At 39.5% G+C, this 22,658-nt stretch overlaps 1 protein-coding gene and 1 long non-coding RNA gene across 5 annotated transcripts in view; both read left to right on the top strand.

Annotated features, from left to right (window-relative positions):
* The window catches only part of LOC113604770 (uncharacterized), a 29,977-nt gene extending 17,725 nt beyond the window's left edge, over nucleotides 1-12,252 (top strand). For 2 of the 4 annotated variants that reach the window (XR_008297648.1, XR_008297649.1), the window contains 5 exons: nucleotides 6,199-6,293; nucleotides 7,186-7,343; nucleotides 7,451-7,647; nucleotides 8,044-8,103; nucleotides 11,751-12,252. This is a non-coding gene — a long non-coding RNA (uncharacterized LOC113604770). The remainder of the gene's footprint in view (nucleotides 1-6,198; nucleotides 6,294-7,185; nucleotides 7,344-7,450; nucleotides 7,648-8,043; nucleotides 8,104-11,750) is intronic. The other 2 variants (XR_008297650.1, XR_003426782.2) reach the window with 1 other exon arrangement.
* Nucleotides 12,253-15,937: 3,685 nt separating this feature from the next.
* HHLA2 (HERV-H LTR-associating 2) overlaps nucleotides 15,938-22,658 on the top strand; it is a 48,328-nt gene continuing 41,607 nt past the window's right edge. The window contains 1 exon segment of the mRNA XM_053220805.1: nucleotides 15,938-16,714. The gene's annotated coding sequence lies outside the window, so the exon portion shown is untranslated.

Raw genomic sequence — 22,658 nt, forward strand, 5'->3', positions numbered from 1 at the left:
TCATGAAAGAAAGAAAGACAAGAAAGGATCAGAAAAAAGTCTCCAGAAACAACCACAAAACAAGTAATAAAATGACAATAAATACATATCTATTGGTAGTTACTTTGAATGTAAATAGACTAAATGCTCCAATCAAAAGACATACGGTGACAGAATGAATGGGGGGAAAAAAAGGACCCATCTATATGCTGCCTAGAGGAGACTCATTTTAGACCTATGGCACTTGCAGATAAAGTGAGGGGATGGAGAAACATTTCTCATGGAAATGGATGTCAAAAGAAAGCTGGAGTAGCAATATTTATAGCAGACAAAATAGACTTTAAAACAAAGACCGTAACGAGATAAAGAAGGACACTATATAATAATAAAGAGGACAATTCAACAAGAAGATATAACAATTATAAATATTTATGCATCCAACATAGAAACACCCAAATACATAAAGCAGCTAATAACAAACATAAAGGAACTAATCAACAATAATACAGTAATAGTAGGAGATTTTAGGGGCTCCTGGGTGGCTCAGTTGGCTAAACATCCAACTCTTTTTTTTTTTTTAATGTTTATTTATTTTTGAGTAAGAGAAAGAGAGAGTGATCAGGGGAGGAGCAGGGAGGGAGGGGAACAGAGGATCTGAAGCAGGCTCTGTGCTGACAGCAGAGAACCCAATGCAGAGCTTGAACTCAAGAACTGTGAGATCATGACCTGAGCTGAAGTCTGTTGCTCAACTACCACCCAGATGCCCTAAGCATTTGACTCTTTATTTCAGCTCAGGTCATGATCTCATGGTTCAAGAGATATAGCCCCATGTCGGGCTCTGTGCTGTCAGTACAGAGCCTGCTTTGGATTGTCTCTCTCCCTCTCTCTCTGCCCCTCCCCTACTTGCTCTCTCTCTCTCTTAAATAAATTACAAAAAAAAAAAAAAATAGCAGGAGACTAACACCCACTTACATCAATGGACATATCATCTACACAGAAAGTCAACAAGAAAACAATATCTTTGACACACTGGGTCAGATGGATTTAACAGATATATTCAGAACATTCCATCCTAAAACAGCAGAATGCACACTATTTTCAAGTGCACATGAACATTCTCCAGAATAGATCATATATTAGACCACAAAACAAGCCTCAATAAATTAAAGAAGATTGAAGTCATGTTGATGAGTTTGTGTTTTTGAGCAAAATGAATCTATTGAATATTTGAAGAGGAGAATAAACTGGTCAAAGCATGCATGTTGGTCATATTCTCTGTCCTCTGTGATATGTAGTATAAGATTAATAGCAAGTGCTTTATGCTAAGGCCTTACCACTTGCAATAAATTCAAAATAAATTATTCGATACCTTAATCTACTCACCTATAAAATGGACATATTAGTATGTATTTTACAGAGTTATCACTATGATCAAATAAGGCATGTTTATAACCTACTTAGCAAATTTCCTGACACATCACCAACATTCACTGAGTGACTTCTATTGGTTATAAAGTGAACCACAGGAGATGACTTCTTGTGTACAGGGATGAACAAGGGGGTCTTTCATATTGCTTAAGCCATCTTTATAGACAGAATAAAAATCAGAGAGTTTTTTTTTTTTTAATTTGAGAGAGAGAGAGAGAGAGAGAGAGAGAGAGAGAGAACATGCAAGTGAGGAAGAGGGACAGAAGGAGAGATAGAATCTTAAGCAGGCTTGACACTGTGGGCAGAGCCTGATACAGGGCTAGATCTCATGACTCTGGGATCATGACCTGAGCCAAAATCAACAGTTGGACACTCAACTGATTGAGCCACCCAGGAACCCCTGAGAGAGCTTTCTAAGATCAATTCTTTTGTTGTTTACTTGATTTACTTTCTATATCTGGGTTTGAGTGCACACTTAGAAGGCAAGAGCATTGAGAAACTATCTTACCTGTGTGGCTGAAATGGTCACCCCTGAACGTGCCCAAAAGATAATTGGCTTCTCTTCCTCTTGATGATGCAGACAGTGTGGAGTAGAAGGATGAGGATGAGCTTTGGAATGAGACTCAGGCCCACTGCTTAAGAATCTTTGTGACTTTGAGCAATTTACTTACTTTCTGCACCTCCATTTTCTCATTTTAATAGAGATCAAATAGGGACTTAAATGGAGACTATTATAGCTCATAACTAATTATCCAGGCTTTTAACATCTTTTCAAAGATATATCTCCATAGAGAAGACTCTCTTAACTTTTCATCTTTTTAAGGCTGTCTCTATAGGTGATCTAATTGAAAAATTTTTTTCTTTTCTATAGTTTAGACTCCATTAGCACTGCCAACTAAAGAGGAAAAAGATTTCTGGGAAGATAAAATCTCTTACTCTTCCATAGATTTTTCTAATGAGAGAAAATAATCTGTAATTCTGAGTTTTTATAATCATATTTATGAATTCTGCCAACTTTGAATCTTATTTCTCCTTATACTGTTTTACCCTTTGGTCAATATAATAAAATACTTGAACCTCCACTTTCCTCCCCGAATGGAGTTGGCAATATCTTTTAAAATCCAAAAATATATGTTCCTCTGAACTTGTTCTTCTATAATTTTTTATACCTAACCTCTTCAGATTAGAAGGATGTCTATCAGAAACAGCTTCTACACCCTCGCCCATTTAAAATCAGTATCTGCAGAAGACAGCTATGAATCTGGCATGTGGTATCCAGTTTACTAAAGTGGGGGCCTGGTGGAAAAAATGTGAAATCTTTGCTGATGGAATAAGTAAAAATTATGCCTCTGAAATCTGTGCCCCTGAAGAGTTATGTGGACAGATTGTATAGTGAACAGGGGAGTAATCTCTTCCCCATGTACCTTTTGACTAGAGCTTGTGGGACTGTTGAAGGGAGGGAACAGATCGATGACTTCTACACAATCCCATCGAAGGAGTTGTTGGGAGAATCTTGCTCTACCCAAGTAGTTCTGAGAGTCCCTGTTTCTTTCCTTTTGAACACAGGAATGCCTTCATGTGGACTGCTTTAAGATTAACCTGTCTCAGGGCATCTGGGTGGGTTAGTCAGTCAACTGTCCGACTTTGGCTCAGGTCACAATCTCGCAGTTCATGAGTTCAAGCCATATATTGGGCTCTATGCTGACAGAGTGGAGCCTGCTTGGATCCTCTTTCTCCCTCTCTCTCTGCCCCTCTCCCCCTCGCACTCTCTTTCTCAAAAATAAGTAAACATTAAACAAAATAATAAAAAAAGATTAAGCTGTCTCACTAAATACTTCCTTTCAGCCTTCCTCAGTTTCCTTAAAAATCATGGGTCCACCCTTAGTGTGCAAATCTTCAGGGTCCTGGAAAGTCATTGTGATCTTTTACTAGTTTTCCAGCCTTGGAAAGGGTACTTTCCCTTTAGCAAGTAATAGTTGTTTCCAGAACTGGTTGTAAGCCATGGGCATGTTGTGTGGTCTGGGAATGCTAATTAGTAAAATGAAACCTGGCTTCTCTCTTTGACATCAGGATTGTGTAGCTTATTAAAACAAAAACATCCTAGCATTTCTTGGAGAAAGAACTGTCCAGATGACATCAACAAGAGCCCACATGCTTCAGTGACTCAGGTGTTGCTTAAATGCCAATGACAACTGGCTTGATCTCCAATTCGAAATGTACATGGTGGAGAATAAGTGGGTGTGAGGGGTATGTGGGGCACTTCCCTTCTTCCATTCTTTTTAAGAGGGCATGCACTTAGTGTTTTTAATTGAAAGGAGTTTTTAATCTCCTCATCGAATTCAAAATAATAAACACTCATGTTAATTGTAGGATAGATGCTTTAGAGATGTTGGTTTATTCATTCATTTCATCATTGGTTGCATTAGGTGCTAATTGGAAGTGGTGGACCTTTCTACCACATTTTTGTCTTTTTGGGGAAAAAGAAAACCAAAGCCTTATTGCAGTCTAGGAGTGCTGTACCTATTCTTTTTTGTCTACATGACTAGTCTGTGAGAATCTGAATCTCCTCTAAAATAACCACATCGGGGCGCCTGGGTGGCGCAGTCGGTTAAGCGTCCGACTTCAGCCAGGTCACGATCTTGCGGTCCGTGAGTTCGAGCCCCGCATCAGGCTCTGGGCTTATGGCTCAGAGCCTGGAGCCTGTTTCCGATTCTGTGTCTCCCTCTCTCTGCCCCTCCCCGTTCATGCTCTGTCTCTCTCTGTCCCAAAAAAAAAAATAAAACGTTGAAAAAAAGAAATTAAAAAAAAAATAAAATAAAATAGCCACATCAATTGCTAGACATCTCTCTCAGAGATTTACAAATTTACAAACTGTATTATTAATATGTATTATTAATAATTAATAAATATTAATTATATTAATAATAATTAATATTATTAATATGTATTATTAATATGTAAGCTAAGCTAGCAGCTCTGTAGTTATCAAAATTAACTTGGCAAAAAAGAAAAGAAATCTAGTTAGTCTTTTTTTTTTAATCAGCTCAAAATGTTAAATAGTTTTTGTCAAAAGACCCAGGAAATACGTAATAGCCTAAGTGAGAATGGGAGCAATTGATGAAGTCAGGTCTTAGAAATCGTAAGATTGTTAGGTTAGTGGGAGGGGAGAAAGGATGTTTTGGGATGACAGAAAGTTGTGTCAGGGTAGGATATCCTTGTTTTATGATCTTGTTTGTTTTTAATTAAAACTTTTTTGATTTGATGTATAAATTGACATACAACATCCCATTAGTTTCTGGGGTACAACATAATGATATATTTGTATATACTGTGAAATGGTCACCACAATAGATTTGGCTAAAATCCTATTGTAAAATGTAAATTGTAACACATGGTTACAATTTATTTTTCTTGTGATGATAACTTTTAAGGTGTAGGATATTCTGAGTTTGATACTTCAGGGATGAAACAATTCTGGGCAGGAATCCATCTATGAAAGTGTAGAGTGAGTGAAGAAGTGACTTAGTTTTAGAGTTCTTGATCTTCATTAAGAGAGTTTTGTATTTCTCGTCACATGGGCATCAAAATCAGCCAGAATGTTGATAACAATGGGGATGGAGAGGGAGACTGAGTTTTGGTGCTAATTCTCAAAATCTCTGGGGCCCGATTGGAATTTAGTAGGTAACAAATGAAGGCATAAGAATGCCAAGACAGATGATCCAAGCCACAGACATTCATTAAAAAACATCTCATACCTGATAAAAAGTACAGCATAGGGAATATAGTCAATAGTGTTTTAATAATGTTGTATTATTAATTAATGTTATATCACCACTTATCATGGGGAGCAGTGAGTAATGTATAGGATTATTGAATCGCTACATTGTACACCTGAAACTAATATAATATTGTATGTTAATTATACTTCAGTAAAATTTATTTTTAAATTTCATACCTATAAAGGATGTAAAGAATACTGTAACATAATTATATATGCCCCATCCTAGGTACAGTTGACACTCCCTAGGTACCTTCCTATATGGGAGTAAGGATTAGTTCAGAAGAAACAGATTCTCACAGTGAGATCACAGTGAGATCTTGAAACCCTAATGATACAGACGTGACAGTTTGGAAATAACATTGTACGCAGAAATTGACAGCTTTATATCCAGATTCCAGTGTGAAAGAAGATGGGAAATGAATCATCTCTTTATTAAGAAAAAGGAAAAAGGGAAATGGTGCCTTTGGGAATGAATCACGTTTCAACTGAAGCTGGAAGGCAGTGGGAACCTACATAGGTATGGGCAGAGGAAAGCTTATCATGAAATGATGTTTTCAGAGGGCACAGAAAAGAGGTCTCAGAATTGCAGGAGAAGTAGGAGGCTGGGTCAGGGGAGGAGCAGCACAGAACCTGGGGAAGGGTATGTATGAGAAGATGAGAGTGTCTTATTCACAGTGTGAAATGCCAGCATTTGCAGAGACGTGAAGGTGGGAAGGTACTGTTCGGGGCTTTCAAGGATAACCTGTCAGAGGATTTCAGTGCATTGTTTGTGTCTTGAGGACGTTTCTACTAGAAGCAACTGCTTAGCCAAAGATTTAGGTGCAAATGATATATTAAAATAGTGCTCCCAGGAGAAACTAGTTAGGGAGTAGGAGAAACTAGCTCCACAGATGGGTGGGATAACATGACCCAGGTGAGCCAATCATGTGCAAGGAATTGTTTGATTGGGTTTCTGGGTAACACATTTCTCCTTAAAAGGTGCTGGCTGAAATACCTGTTCTTTCCATCAGGGTTTGGTGGTGTGCAGATGTCAGGTCTGAGACATCCGCGGCCACATTATTACCGTGAGCAAAGCCAGACTGTACGTGAAGCAAAGCCAGAGAAGGTAAAGCAAAGATATGGGACCTGGTAAGATGGTTCCTGGGTCACACCGGCCTGGGACTCCCAGAATCTCAGAAAAAGTCCTTTGTTGTGTAAACCAAATTGTTCTGAAATTTTGTTGTCATTATTGTGATTGTTATTGCTTGTAACAAAACTGTAAATTCTCAAACTCTTTAGACTCCTCTCGTGTTTATCCAAATGTGCTTTAATCTTGGAATTGAGAGTAATCAAAAATGAGTAATGACATCACATATTCGGGTTTAGCTTAGAACACAGAGGAAAAATTTCATAGCATTACAAGTAAATGAAAGAAAACTTCCTTTCTCATTGAAAAGGAAAGAGGAGATTATACTTCCACAAATATCTCTTCTAATTTATGTCCTTTGGTCTTGCAGTTAGTTTTTTTAAAATTTGAGAATGAAGAGACTGGGCCCTCCAAACCAATTTTCCCCATTGAATTAAGCTTTTTATTTTATAGCAAAACAACTTTACGTCCTCCGTGCACTTCCTAGGTTACTTTTCTAAATCTTCTGCATTCTTGTGCTCTTTGTGTTGTGTGCTCTGAGGTGGTTCTCCAAGTTGTCTTTGCAGGGCTTCTGCCTGCCTCTAGTCTGTGAATTCCAGAGATGCAGCAGCAGAAACAGATGGTTGAATTCCAAGTGTATTGTTGCTCTAGTTCCCACGTTTATTCATTTCCTTTCCGAAGATTCCAAATTCTTCCGTTGTTTTCTGAGGCATTTGCTTTCTCCTACAGTCACCTTCTTGGGGTCTTTTTTCTTAAGTTACCTCCTATTCCATCAAAGTTCTTTCCCCATGTTCTTCACCCACCACACCTGAAGTCTGCTGTATTTCCTTCCTCTGCCCGCAATTATTTCAAATGTCCTTACCTCTTGCAGGCTTCTTTTCTTCCTTCGGGTAATTCGAGAGACTTGATTGTTCCTCTTTTCCTTTTTGACATTTTGAGGATGACCCATGGTCGTTTTTATCTCTTTGACAAATTCTTGTAATCTCTGCTTTATAAGGATTCAATCCCCATCTCCCTCCACTCAAGCAGGTAAGCTCGTCTTGTTTACTTCTCTGTTCTTGTAACCAAGTAGCATATTTTATTTCCCACTTTTCTCTACCTCCTACCTTAACCCTGCATTTCTCTTGTGTTTCCAGGTTGGTTTAATCAGAGTAATTCATTCGCCGAGGACCTGAGTAGCCTGGGTGGTTTTTGTTTGTTTGTTTTTGTTTTTTGTTTTTTGTTTTTTTAATAAAAGAGAAAACTAATTCAATCCACATAACTGACCTGAAGTACTGAGTTGACATTTTAATTTTAGAAGAAAGTTAGATCTGTTACAGGTTTAGGAAATAAGGTTAGTAAGGATCTGAGATTTGATTTCTATATTGCTATTTATATTCATCTAATTCATACAAGAATGTATACTTACTAGTTACATAGATGTGGTTTTTCTAGTTGGGAAGTAAAATTTTTAATATGAAGATTCAACAACAATCTGACATTTTTATGGTATATAAATTGGGTTAGAGAGTACCTCATTTCATTTTCTATTTTACTGCAAGAGTTAGTCACTAGAAAATAGGTCTGAAAGAGTAAGCAGTAGATTAACTGGAAACCTGTAAATATTTTACTCTCCGAGCCTCCACCTGTCTCCTTTTGCTGACAGTATGTTGACACAAACATGATTTTATTGACAATTTAACATCTCCCCCAACTTTCTGCTCTGCTAATTGTACTTTCATTTGTTCAGGTTACAGTTGGGGATTTCTGGATTCTGACAACCCAAGACATTTAGATCTATTCAAGGCAAGTAATACTGCTTTTTGAATAAGTTTATCATTTTTCTTCTTTTCCCCAATTCAGTTTTAGCCACATATTTAGCATAGCCACAGGACTTGTCTCAGGTAGAAAATGGCTGCTACTTTAGGGATGTACCTTTTTCCTATTTTTGTTCTTGGGAGTTCTACCTCCGAAGACATTGTGCAAAAGGTCCTGAAGTTGAAAGGAGAGGAGGTAGGAAGGAAGAGGAGAAAAGGAATTCCTTGAGGGCATTTAATAGAAATATTTCCTTGGTTCTCCATTTCTGTCATAGACTGGTGCTCTCCATGAAAACAGCACAGACTGATAAGAAATGGAACGTTATGAAATCATCTTCTCTGTTGTCTTTTGTAGAGAAGTTAGAGGTCCTTCCTTGTCTTCTCCATCCTTTTTCTACTGTTTTGTTACAAAATTGTTTCAACAAAAAAGTAAAATTTTCTCTCCTCTTCCCTTTTATTTGATATTCAGCTTAATTAGGATATGTCTTGGTCCTGGAACATGGATGTCCATTTAACAATTCAATTTTGTCTTCATTTCAGGGAAATTTTCTTCTATTTTATCTATGTATCAACAGCTTAATTTGATAGGCTTTTTACTTCAATTCCAGTAACAATTATCTTTATATTGTATCATCTCTGTTTTATGGCTTAACTTTATCTAATTGTATTCATCTCTTCTTTCATCAGAATTATCAGGATGTATCAAATCTTTCTGTACCATGGTGTGAGATAATAGAAAATATATACATTGGTCTCTGCCTTTGGATCCTGGCATAGAGCTCCTAAAACTCTTGTAAATTCCTAAGTGACGGGAGTAGTAGGAGCATCTTTTGTTCTAATGAGGGACTCTGAGTAGGCTCCTGGATGGGGGCTGGTCACCAGAAAGACCAAGCCATGATTAGAAGCTTGGAATTTTCAGCTCTATTGCCCCTTCTTTAGAGAAGGAAGAGGGACTAGAAATGGAATTAATTGATCATGCCTGCATAATGAAGCCTCCACAAAATTCCAAAAGTATGGGGTTCAAAGAGCTTCTAGGTGGGTGAGCACTTCTATATATCGGAAGAGTGACGCACTCCAACCCTTGGGACCCTCTCAGACATTGCCCTATATGTCTCTTCATCTGTCTGTTCATCTGTATCCTTTATCATATCCTTTAATAGACTGGTAAATGTGTTTTCCTGAGTTTTGTGAGCTGTTCTAGCAAATAATTGAACCTAAGACACAGGAAGTAATAGGAACCTCCAATTTATAGCCAATTCAGATAGAAGTTGTGGTTAACCTGGGGACCTACAACTTGTGATTGGTGTCTAAAGTGAGGGGAGGCAGTCTTGTGGGACTGAACTTTTAAACTGGGGGTTCTGACTCTATTTCCAAGTAGATAGTGTCAGAATTGAGTTAAATTGTAGGACACTCAACTGGTGTTGAAGAATTGCTTGGTGTGAGGAAAAAAACACCACACATTTGATAACTAGAAGTATCTAAAGTGTTCTATATGAGTAGTAAAGGAGACACAGAAGAAATGTAGGGTTTTTTTTTGTTTTGTTTTACTTTAATGTTTTTATTTATTTTTGAAGGAGAGACAGAGCGAATGTGAGGGGGCAGAGAGAGAGAGGGGGGACACAGAATCTGAAGCAGGCTCCAGGTTCTCAGCTGTCAGCACAGAGCCTGACGTGGGGCTTGAATTCCCGAGCCATGAGATCATGACCTGAGCTGAAGTCAGACACTCAACTGATTGAGCCACTCGGGCCCCCAGAAATGTAGGTTTTTAAAAAAATATATGGTAATTGGCTTTCGGTAGTATCTCTTCTGTACTTAACTAACTCTATATTGTTATTGGTTCTCTCTAGAAATTTTAATACATGTTTTGTTTCCTTAGTCACATTTTCATCTTTCATTTATCTTGTTTTTGTGTACTTGTTTTACTGTACATGTGTTCTGGGGATTACTTTCTAGGGATATGGATTTAATGTAAGAAAGGCTTTTTGGTTTTTTTTTGAACTGTTTTATTCTGGGTTGGGCTTTATTTTTACTTTTTAGTCATTTGCGTGCTATTGCTGCACCCTCACCCCTTTCTGGACTGTGGTATCTATTCTATATTTAGTGTGTCATTTTTTGGTTTTGCTCAATTAGTGACAAAACAGTCAAATTGCTCTGACATAGCATGTATGTGTTGATTATTGCACACCACCACCCCCCGCCCCCACACTATATCTGAGATCTATGACCACTAACACAACCTCTGAGGTCACCATCTCATGTCAAGGAACTCTTTAAGGACTGTTATTTTGTATTCTATCCTGTTTCTTAATCTGAGTTATTGGCCAGGGGTGGACATCGACCTTTGCAGTTTCTGATAGGTAACTGGGCTGAAGTCTTTTTTTTGGAACCTGCTGAATATTCTAGTCATTACACCAGTTAGTTGTGTGTGTGTGTGTGTGTGTGTGTGTGTGTGTGTGTGTGTGGTTTTCTAAAGGAGAATATGTCAGGAGGCTTTGAATGGTTTCTCCCATTCGAGGTACTGTTGTATAAGCTCTACTTTCACTGTAGAGTCCACTTTATTGTTTACATTCCCATTTCTTTCCTACTACTCCTCCAATTAAGAAAAAAAGGAGAAAAATGACTCCTCTTCAAATCTTGGTATTAGTTTCCTAGGGCTTCCATAAAATGTACCACAAATATGGTGGCCTACAACAACAAGAACTTATTGTCTCATAGTTCTGCAGGCTATAAGTCTGAAGTCAATGTGTCAACATTCCCTTTTAAGGTTCCAGGGGAGAATCCTTCCTTGCTTCTTCCAACTTCTGGTGACTGCTGGCATTCCTTGGTTTGTGGGTACATCACTCCAATCTATGCCTCCATTTTCATATGGCTGCCTTCTTTGTGTGTCTGTGTGTCCCCTCCTCTCTCTCACTGGACTTAGGGCACACCCTCATCCAGTGTGATTTTTGTTTTGATACTTAATTACATCTACAAAGACCCTATTTCCAAATAACGTCACATGCTGAGGTTCTAGGTAGACATGAATTTTTGGTGGATGCTAAAGGTATAACTACAGGTTATAAAGGTATAACCTGTATAACTACAGGTATATTAGGAAAAACTTTACTTTCAAATTTTTGTCAACCACAAACACAAATCTACAGGATCACTGAAGGTTAGCTGTATTTTCTCTCCTAAAGACTGCAGTTCATATCCTACAGATGCCTGATGTCCCCAGATCTGGTAAACTGCTCCTTTAGCCCAAGGCAATGAAGATTCTCTTCCCTGTTGCTAGCCTTGGAGGTATAGCATAGTTCCTGTTAGTTTCCCTTAACTCTGCCCATCACTTTGTAAATAACCACATTAGTAAACTATTCTCAGCTACCCAATATATTATCACATTTGCTGCTCAGTCCCTGCCTGATTCTGCATCCTTGCTTTATAACTGATTTTGCAGGGAGTATTTCTATTTTCCCATTTCAGACTGTATTTGTTCCAGGTTTTTCAGACATACGCTTTATCATATTTTTAAAAGTCCTTTACTCATGTAATGAGTTTTTAAAATTATTTTGCATACCAATTTTTTCTTCATGTATTCAGGTGATTGGATTTTCCACTTTAATCTGTTTAATGTGTGTGGTAACCTGCGTTCTCTAGGAAGCAGAACCTGAAGCAAGGATTAAAATGCTGATGCTTTCTTAACTTGGGAGGTGCAAACCCAGGGTAGTGAGAGAGAAGAAAAATGGAAGTGAGGCAAGGAAATATGGGAAACTTTGTGAAGGGATGGCTTACCATGCTGGCTTCTGCTTCATGGGTAGCCAAAAAGAGAGCAGTGCTCTTGGTAGTTGTATTCATTCAACACCAGAGACTTTCCTGAATGTGCTGCAAAGGGAACTGTGTCTCCAAGCAGTAGTACTTGGGAGGAGTGTGTCTGCCCAGGTACACTGGTTCCTATTGATAGAAGTTTACCTCACAGGAAGTAAATTGCCCTGTATATCCAGGTTTCATCATCTAGCCCCTTTGATAGAAGCTTAAGATACCTGGTCCCATGCCCTGCAGTATAGTGTTTCATTCCACCCCAGAAGTAGGAGGTGTCAGACATCCAGGTATGTGGCTGACTGGCTCAGTTCTGCAGTGGTGAGTAAACAGGAGGACCTACTGCTAATTAGGGCCAATTAATAATCCAAAGCTAACAGTGATGGTAAGGTCTGCGAAGCATTTGAGCCAAAGGAATCTGAAGAGGCACATAGATCTGGGTCTAACACATGTGGTGAGTCACATTTACAGATCTGGCTAATCTTGGATTCCTGAAGAAAACCCAACTTGGTCACTGTGGCAGCCATGAAAATGTAAAGCTCAGGATCTCCTGGGCAGAGTATGGTTGATTAACAGCCCCAGTTGCCACCCTCAGTATTAATCACCACCTTTGTGTTATGGCCATGTTCACCAAGGCCTTGATTAATCTCCCCCAATGCTCAGTTATTTACTTAGCTGATGACTCAGCATGGTGGTGAAACTAATGCAGGCTCATTTCTGAGGGCCATAAAATCCTCTCATGGGTGACAGGCTTAAGGACTCACCAGTGGCCTTGCTACAACTTTCTTAGAACTGCACTGCATTTGAGGGCCTTTTTACTTCACTTCCTCCTTTCACATGAGTCTGAAAGTTTTCTGCTTCCTCACCTTTATCCTTCTCAGGAATTTCCCTCAATAAATTCCTTGCACATATTATACCAACTTGGTGTCTGCTTCTTGGAGGACATGATTAGCATAGGTACAGTATATTATCTGTATAAACATTGCTAGATTTGGTTTACTAATATTTGTCTAGATTTCTATGTTTATTTTCCAGAGTAAAATTGGTTGATTATCTTTTGTCCTTATGCTGTCTTTGCCTGGTTTTAATACTGTGGTGATACTGTCCTAGAAGTTTGGTGGAATTCATCTAAAAAACCATCTGGGGAGTGCCTGGATGGCTCATTTGAGCGTCCGACTCTTGACTTTAGTTCAGGTCATGATTTCACAGTTTCCTGAGTTCAAGCCTCGTGTTGGACTCTGTTGACATCGTGGAGCCTGCTTGGGATTCTTTCTCTCTCCCTCTCTTTCTGCCCCTCTCCTGCCCGCATGCTAGTGTGCTCTCTCTCTCAAACTTGAAAAAAATAAGATAAAAAATAAACTATCTGGGCCTGCTGTGTGTGTGTGTGTGTGTGTGTGTGTGTGTGTGTGTGTATGTAGGAAGGTTTTTAAACTATTATCCAATTACTTTAATGAGTGTAAGATTCTTTATGCTTTCTATTTATGTGTGTGTGGCAGTTTTGTAAGGGAAAAATGCCTGGAAAAGGGTTTTCAAACCCATTTGCAGAAAGTTGCTGATACTCATTTTTCAAATCTCTGCTGTATTTATAGTTATGCCAACTTTTTCATCATACTTTCGTATTGAATTTTGCCAGAAATTTATCTATTGTCAATTTCATTAGTCTTGTTGATCAATTTTTGACTTTAACTTCTTCTATTGTATGTTTTCTATCTTATCTCCACTGTTATATTTTCATGCTATTTTATTTTTCTAACTTCTTAGATTTAACACTTCATAAATTTTAACGTTTATTCATATTTAATGTAAGTATGGCTATAAATTTCCCTTAAAGGAGTAATTTTACTGCATTGCATGTGTTTTCGTGTATGCTATTTTTTTCATTTGGTTGTAATTAATTTTTTTTTTGTTTTGGAATAATTTTAGTTATAGAAAAGTTGCAAGAATACTAGGGAGTTCCTGATTACTTTCATCTAGTTTTCTCTCTAACATTTTATATAACTGTATTTCGTTTATCCAAACTAAGAAATTAATAATGGAAAAGTACTATGAACTAAACTAAAAATTTTATGTGAATGCCACCAGTTTTTCCACTAATTTGTTTTCTGTTCCATTGAACCCAAATACCACATTGCTTTTAGTACTTACATCCCCTTAGTCTTTTCTAATCTATGAGAGCTTCTTTCTTTTCTTGTTTCTTTGTGACCTTGACAGTTTTGAGATGTAATCATCAGATGTGTTGTTGACTATCTCTCAATTCAGCTTTGTCTATTGTTTCTCTCCTGATTGATGAGGGAGCCAAAGGCAAGCTGAAGGCAAAGCAGAAGCTAACATCCCGTGACCTGCTCCCCTTCCCCACCCCTCCGCGTGGGATATGTGTGACACTCCTCAGGCACTCCTGGCTGCCCAAGAACAAAGGAAAAGGAAAAACAAATGGTTAACTGATAGAAATCACAGTCCTGCAAGACAAGAGTCTCCATCAGTTTGCAACTGTCTTAATGATTTACAAGAAAAAAGGCATCTCCAGAAACCTATATACTCAATTTCCTGGAGCCCTAACATCACCCCCCCCTCCACAGAGATGTGGGGAACAAAAGCTAGAAGAAAATGTAGATAAAAGTAAATTTCTTTATAACCTGCGGCCCACTGACAAATACTGAGATAGGTAGAGTGAAACATACCTCCAATAAACTCCCACATGATTTGTCTTAATGTTAATGCCTTACTAGAGGGCAAAATAACTTTAGCTCAGCAATAGCAAGGCCTCCAGTATTGTAGGAGTCCTCTTTAGCATATGAAAGTCCTTTTGGAAACCCTTCTTTTTCCTTACCCTACCCTAACTCCATAGTATATAATTAGTCACTTCTCACAACCCCAGTGCAGCTCTTTCTGCCCACCCGGGTCCTGTCCCTGTGCTTTAATAAAATCACCTTTTTGCACCAAAGACACCTCAAGAATTCTTCCTTGGCCATCAGCTCCAAAACTGCATCACTGATTAGACTGGGGTTGTGGGTTTTGTGGCAGAACACTGGACAAGCGAAGTGCTCTTGTTATCGTATCAGGGGCACATGATATAATACTAACTTTGATCACTTAGTTAAGCTGATGTCTTTCCACTGTAAAGTTACTATTTTCCCCCTTTTCATAGTGTATTGTTGGAAGTGAGTGACTAAGTCCAGCTCATACACAAAGGAAGGTGAGAGGGTGATATGTCCTATGTATTCTTAGGAATGTTTTGGTAAGGAAAAAGCTCTTTATTCAACCATTAATAGATGTATAGATTTTTAAAAAAATAGGTTTCAAAATAGAGTTACTCTACAATCCAGGAATCGCACTACTATTTACCCAAAGACTGCAAAAACCCTAATTCAAACATATACATTCACCCCTATGCTTATTGTAGCATTATTTATAATAGCCAGACCATGGAAGCAGCCCAAGTGTTCATTGATAGATGAATGGATAAAGAATATGTGGTAAATGTATACAATGGGATATTATTCAGCCATAAAAAGAATGAAATCTTGCCATTTGCAATGAACTACATGGAACTAGGGAGTATAATGTTGAGTGAAATAAGTTAGAGAAAGACAAATACCATATGATTTCACTCATATGTGGAATTTAAGAAACAAAACAAATGAGCAAAGGAAAAAAAATGGGGGCGGGGAGGCAAACCAGGAAACCAAGTCTTACCTACTGAGAACAAACAGATGGCTACCAGAGGGGAGGTGGTGGGAAATGGGGGACATAAGGGGATAAGGATTAAAGAGCATACTTTCCATGATAAAAGAAAGTGATAAAAACAATATTTTGGGTTTTAATCTAATATTTATTTTGCTGCTTAAAGTTGCCAGTGTTGGTCATTAGGGACTCTTTGAAGTTGATGCCTGTGTGTGTGTATATGTGTGTGTGTGTGTGTGTGTGTGTGTATCTATAAAATGTTTTTAATTAAATTTTTTTTATTTTTAGAGAGCGTGCACAAGAAGGGGAGAGGGGCAGATGGTGGGGGGGGGGAGAGAATCTTTTTTTTTTTTTTAACGTTTATTTATTTTTGGGACAGAGAGAGACAGAGCATGAACGGGGGAGGGGCAGAGAGAGAGGGAGACACAGAATCTGAAACAGGCTCCAGGCTCTGAGCCATCAGCCCAGAGCCTGACGCGGGCCTCGAACTCACGGACCGCGAGACTGTGACCTGGCTGAAGTCGGACGCTTAACCGACTGCGCCACCCAGGCACCCCATGAGAGAGAGAATCTTAAGCAGGTTCTATGCACAGTGTGGAGCCTGACATGGGGCTCCATCCCATGACCCTGGGATCATGACCTGACCCAAAACCAAGAGTCAGACACTCAACCAACCCCAAAAGCAATTACATATTTTTAAAATTGCTTTTAGGGGAAAAATATCTAAAGAATGCAAAACTTGTCAAAAGTGTCAGTTAATACACTTTTGTTATTTTCATCAATCATATTCTATCGGAGTTAATGGATTATTGTTCCCCTCTTGTTGGAAAAAAATCAGCTAGCTTAATCATTAATTATTTTTTGAAATTTTTTGGCAAGTCAGTAATTCATTTGGATTATCAAGAGAAAGTTTATAGTATAATGGGCTGAATTCTCAAAAGTTGTTAATCGTTGAAACTTAACTGCATTCCAGATCCATACTGGCAGTGAGAATGAACTTACTTATGTGTTATGATTATGGATTTGATTTCTCATCTCAGCAGATAAAAAACTGGATGCCTCCCTGGTGCATCTCAAAACTGATCTGAAAGCTTACAAGACTATTTAAAATTTGAATATGAGGAAGACGTGAGTATTTGGTATATTCTAAATATTTGACTCAATGTCATTTGCCTGTGGTATATAAATTCCTTGAAGGCAGAAATTTTTATTTTAATACAACATTTAGCAGATATATTTAGTCATTTTTTTTAACCAATAAAGTTTGGGCAACTTTGTGCTAATATGTCCACACATAAATACTATTTCTTCCATAAGATTTTACCATTCACCAAAATGTACCATGGATGTGGCAGTGGGTTATAGCTTTTACATCTTCTAGGTTGTTTTAAAGAAACATAGAGTTGAGAACACTTACAGAATGCTATTTATTGTCTTCAGTTTACTAAATAGAAATGGATGTGTGTGTCTACATGTGGTATATATACTTGGAAAATTGTTACACTCTTAGCCAACCTGTATGTTTGTTTGATCCCCACCCCCCAACTATTTGATTTGCAAGTGGTAGAAAACAACACCTGAGAGGCTGGTCTCTGTTTCCTAATAAGCCTGTAATCACTTGGCTAATTCCATAGGGGCAGCCATTGTGTAAACTGTCTCTTGAGTAGTCCCAAATACTGATGCATATTGACAAATAATTAAAAACATATGTAAATGTTCACACTAAATTTGGACTTATGGTTAATGCTTAATTATGTTATTTTAGTGCATGGTGAAACATTTCAGGTGATGATTAACATTTTGAAAATATCAAGTAATAGTAAATACTAAGTATTTACTCAGACATGTGAAAGAAAAATGGAAATTCAAGCAAAGGGAAGTCCTGCCAAGTCAACCTATGCCAAAATTATTAATAGAATGGAGCTCAATTCTTTGTTTTTAATGTTTGTTTATTTTTGAGAGAGAGAAACAGAGCACAAGTGGGGGAGGGGTAGAGACAGAGAAAGAGACACAGAATCTGAAGTAGGCTCCAGGCTTTGAGCTGTCAGCACAGAGACCTATGAGGGGCTCAACTCATGAAGCCTGAGATTATGACCTGAGCCAAATACAGACACTTAACTGATTGTACCACTCAGGAGCAATTGGAGAATGGAGCTCAATTCTTTTTTTTTTTTTTTTAATTTTTTTTAATGTTTATTTATTTTTGAGAGAGAGAGAGTGCGAGCCAGGGAGGGGCAGAGAAAGAGGGAGACACAGAATCTGAAGCAGGCTCCAGGCTCTGAGCTGTCAGCACAGAGCCTGATGCGGGGCTCGAACCCACGAACTGAGATCATGACCTGAGCCGAGGTCGGATGCTTAACCGACTGAGCCACCCAGGCTCCCGGAATGGAGCTCAATTCTTAATGTTACTTTCAAAATCCTCCAACTTTTTTCTTTATCCCTTTGCTTAGATTTTATTTGGGTCTGGGAATGGGCATCAGGGGGAGCGTAGCTTTTGATTTTGGTCTCTTCCATAGTTTGAAAACTAGGAACCAAGCTAAGACAGCAAACTGTGGTGTACATTTGATTGCATACACTGAGACCTGGCCTAAGTTTCATTACTTCTACTTTATTCTAAGGGAATGTCTGTGTCCCCTAAACTAGTTTATTATATATAATAGCAAAGAGAATGGATGACACACAGCTGCTTTGGTCAACGTGTATCTCACTTGGTATAAACAGAAGTGCTTACGTGTACTGTACCAGGGTCAGTCACCTGCCCATTGGCTCCTGTTCTCTTTCTGCCCTTCCCCTATTGTGCATCACAGGAAGCTACATTTCCATGGCCTCTTTCCTTCTGGCATCTTTATAGGTTTGGCCAAGAGGGGAGCACAGAAAGAAAGCCGGAAGGCTGGAGGTGAGAGGAGAACACAGCTTATACCCCTAACCTTATTTTCTGAGGTGTCCCTTCTGCATCCCCTCAGGGGTTCTATATCCCCTAGACAGCCCTGACTGCACCACCTTTCATTGTCCCTCAAACCCTAGGGGGTGATAGCAGCTTCTCGTTACTGCTACTTGGTGGATTTTCTTACCTCTGTTGCTTTCCATCTGTCCCATCACCCATGTGGCCAATTTCCTGTAATTATTTCTTTATTAAAGATCTATGGTTGTTGCTGCTTCCTGGCTGGACCTTGTAGACTCCTAGTTATGTCAATGAATGGGAGTCAGGATGAGAAGTAGCCCGTGTTGGTGTCCTGTGCAGATCCCATTTGCTGGTGAGATGCACCCAACCCCCAGCTGCTGTGAATGTTGGCTATTAATGGCTCAGAATACACTCTTTTCCAGAGATGTCTGGGGAACAGTGCTGTCCCACCTGACCAACAACTGACTGATTTGAGATTACAAACATCCATTCTTTGCCTTAAGGATAAACAAGTCTATGGTGCCATTCATGCCCCAGTGCTCCCTGTGCCATTCATCAGGGACCAGACTTCAGCCAGCCCACCTTTGCTTGGTTTCCTTGCCCTTCTTGGTTCTATTCCCTCACTTCCTTAACTTCTCTTGGAAGTGCAGCCTCAGAATAATCAATTGTAGGAGAACCCCCATCTCTGGCTGCGCTTCTAGGGCACCTGACCAAAGTATATTTCACGGCTCATTTTATCCATTTCTTCTGTCTTATGAGGTGGTTAAATGGAAGTTGTGAACAGAGCTTCAATTACAGTTCCTAACAGAGTGGTAATGGTGAGAATATTAAAAAAAAAAAAAAGAGAGAAAAGCAACAGCTGAACATCTTAGAGGATCTACTGTTGTTGAACTCAAAGCTTTACTATATAGAGGAAGAGTGCCTTACAAAATTAAGGGTTAGAACACTATGTATTATGGCAAAAAAGATGATATTATGCTTTTTACTAGGTGAGTGTGGAGCCCCAAGAGTTTGAGTGAAAACACCTGGGCATGATTAGAAATGCAAGTCAGATTTAAGACTAGAAATAGAAACTGAGACAATTATATGAAAGCAATTTTTCTCAGACTTGAATAATACATAACTCTCCTTTGGGGTGATAATTCTCTTGTATTCCTAGTATTGGCTTAAGTGTTTTTTAGTACAGAATTACTTGTTTTTTAAGTTACTGTTGACACCTTCCATGTGGTATGTCACTTGATCTTCAGTTCATAAAAATATGTCTGCCCTGTCCTTATTAAAAAAAATATATATTTATTTTTGAGAGAGAGAGCATGCAAGCGAGCACTAATGGGGGAGGGGCAGACACAGAATCTGAAGCAGGCTCCAGGCTCTGAGCTGTCAGCACAAAGCCCCACATGGGTCTCAAACTCTTAAACTGTGAGATCATGACCTGAGCCAAAGTCAGATGCTTAACTGACTGAGCCGCCCAGATGCTCTGTGTAGCAACTTTTTGAAGTGGTCATCCATGAGACTCAGAATATGGGTCACTTTATCACAAAAATGAAAATAAAGTTCCCAGTAACTTTTAGATCATGAAGAATACATCCTTGAATCATCTGAGGAGGGGAGGAGGGGGAGGATGAGCCCTTGGGAGTGATGGTCTTAGGGTCTGCTTTCAGGGAAAGCCAGGCTACAACAAACACTTGGGAAGGTGACAGGACTGCAGTTCAGGGGTAGTCAAACCAGGAATGCAAGAAGAAAGGCCAACACAGCGATGCATTTTATTAGGTCACCACCTCCAGTGACTGTGTTCCACCTTTGGGGACTTCTCAGAAACATTAGGAAATGTGTTTCAGAACTGTTTACATTTAACCATCCCCTCCAGTCCTCTCATGGGCATTACCTCCTTCAGATTTCTGGATTGTGCATGGATGCATGCATGCATGCATGGGAAGCACCTTGAGAGAATTCCTGTGTCTCTCTCACTTCTGCTTCAGAACTTTCTAGGCAGTGGTATAGTCTCAGGTGCTTCAAGCTACATCTGCAGTCAGCTGGTTGAAGTTTTGGTAGAGCTGGTTGCCACAACATGGTTGGAGTAAGAGGTTTACTAAGTGGATTGAAGTCATGCCCAACAGGTGTCCATACAGGCTACTATGTGTAGGGTAAGGGACAACCACATGCTAGTGAAGACTGGATTGGGACTAAGGTCTGGCTCTTTGCCACATAGAAACTGATCTCTGTGACCTTAGGCAAGTCAGTCCTAAGGCACTTGTGTAAAAATTGAAGTTGAGGGGGTTTGGTTTTCATCATACCTCTTTTCAGGGTTAAAATGACTTCATGAAAGCCTCCTCCTTTTCTTCCCTGCCTGCCACTAAGTCTTCCTTAATTTGCAAGGCACAATTCAAATATTATCTTTTCAGGACCATGAATGGCTTTACAAAGGGGGGTCTCATGTTCTCCCCTGAATGCCCACTCTTTCTGGCAGAAGTCTAGCATGTAGCACGTTTAGTGTAACTGCATATGCCTTTATTTCTGCTGGACTGCACTGTGTGGGACACAGATGGATTTTTGCCTTGTGCTCATAACACTAGCAAGTTAGCAAAGTGCTGTACTAATGAGTACTAAGCACATTCCCTGGGTAAGTATCTGAAAATACTTGACATAAAGAAGGAGATTAAAGGAGAAAGAAGTTGGGGGTGGGGGCAGCCATGGAACCACATTCTATATTCTTGTGAGCACCTGTTCTTTTGTTACCATAAGCAAAGTAAGTCCATAGCCCTGTTTTCTTTGAAAGAAGAAATTTTCTCCATTTCCACATTCTTCAGCTTGCATTTAGCCATTTTGCAGATTCCTTCCCCTTTTGCCTTGCCTTGCCTTGCCTTTCCTTCCTTCCTTTTTTTTTTTTTTTTTAAGGTTTATTTATTTGAGAGAGAGCACAAGCTGGGGAGGGGAAGAGAGAGGGAGAGAGAATCCCAAGCAGGCCCTGTGGGGGACTCAAGGAGGTGGGGCTCAACTTCATGAACCATGAGGTCATGACCTGAGCCAAAATGGAGAGAGATGAACTCTTAACCGACTAAACCACCCAGGCACCTCCAGATTCCTTCCTCTTTTGAATCTATTCTTACAAGTCCTTCTCAATTTGTAAATAGGAAAAGAATAGTGTTGACAGTGAGAGAAGTTGGCAGGAGAAGGGGAAGAATTTTCCCTGGCCGCAGATGTGATGGATCCAGATCTGGAACACCCACAGCTCCTTTCTCCAGGTCTCCTGTTAGGAGAAAGGCTAGAAAGACAATATAAGGTAAGGAGAGGATGGTAGAATGTGAAAAAATACATGTACCTACCAGCATAGAGCAAGGCATTTTATTTCATAAAGGTGTCGTAAAGATTACGAAATTATTTGTATCCACCACTGCCCCCAACCGCCATTTTACGGGTGAGGAAACTGCTCCTAAACTGGCATATCATCAAAGTCCTGTAACTAGTACATTTCGGAGCTGGAAGTAAAAACCTAGGCCTGACTACAGAGCCCAGGCTCTCCCCTGCCTCCTGCCAGAACACCTACTGGTACAAGACTCAGGTGCCCCACTATAAAAGCCTGCCACTCTTACGTGGGGCCTTCCCCCTACTCATCTGAATACAAAGGTTGCTGTGCCTGCCAAGAAGGATGCAGGCTCTGTGCCCAAACTTCTTTTTGGCTCTTCAGAAGGACAAATGCCCCTATTTTCCCACATGGGTTGAAAATGGTACCTTTGTACTCACATTAAGCCTTTCATCAGAGGCTCTTACCCTGTGAGATTAAGTTCAAGGTGGCTCACTGAGTGCATTCTCTTGCCTCCCTGCTCTTAGAAGAACCTGGTGTTCAGACTGAGCCCTGGGTGCACACCAAGTGTATTCTGTGGCTCCAGAGACCAAAACGGCAAATGGAGAATCCTCAGATATTACAGAGAGAGCATGGCTTCCTATTACATAGTATGAGAGTAATAGTCTCTTGGAGCCTAAGCATGTGCCCAGGGTAAACACATGTGCTTCCTTAGAGCTGTTAACCTCTCCTTTGACACTCAACTCTTCTTCAGTGGATCCTCCCAGGTGGTTAGTTTTCCCTGCAGAGGCTGCGGGTGCAGAGGAAGCACTTGGTCCCAACTGTGCTCATCCTCTATGTGGTTTTAGGCAAGTCTGTTAACTCCTACT

Source organism: Acinonyx jubatus, chromosome C2 (genome assembly GCF_027475565.1).
Source record: "Acinonyx jubatus isolate Ajub_Pintada_27869175 chromosome C2, VMU_Ajub_asm_v1.0, whole genome shotgun sequence".
Lineage (NCBI taxonomy): Eukaryota > Metazoa > Chordata > Mammalia > Carnivora > Felidae > Acinonyx > Acinonyx jubatus.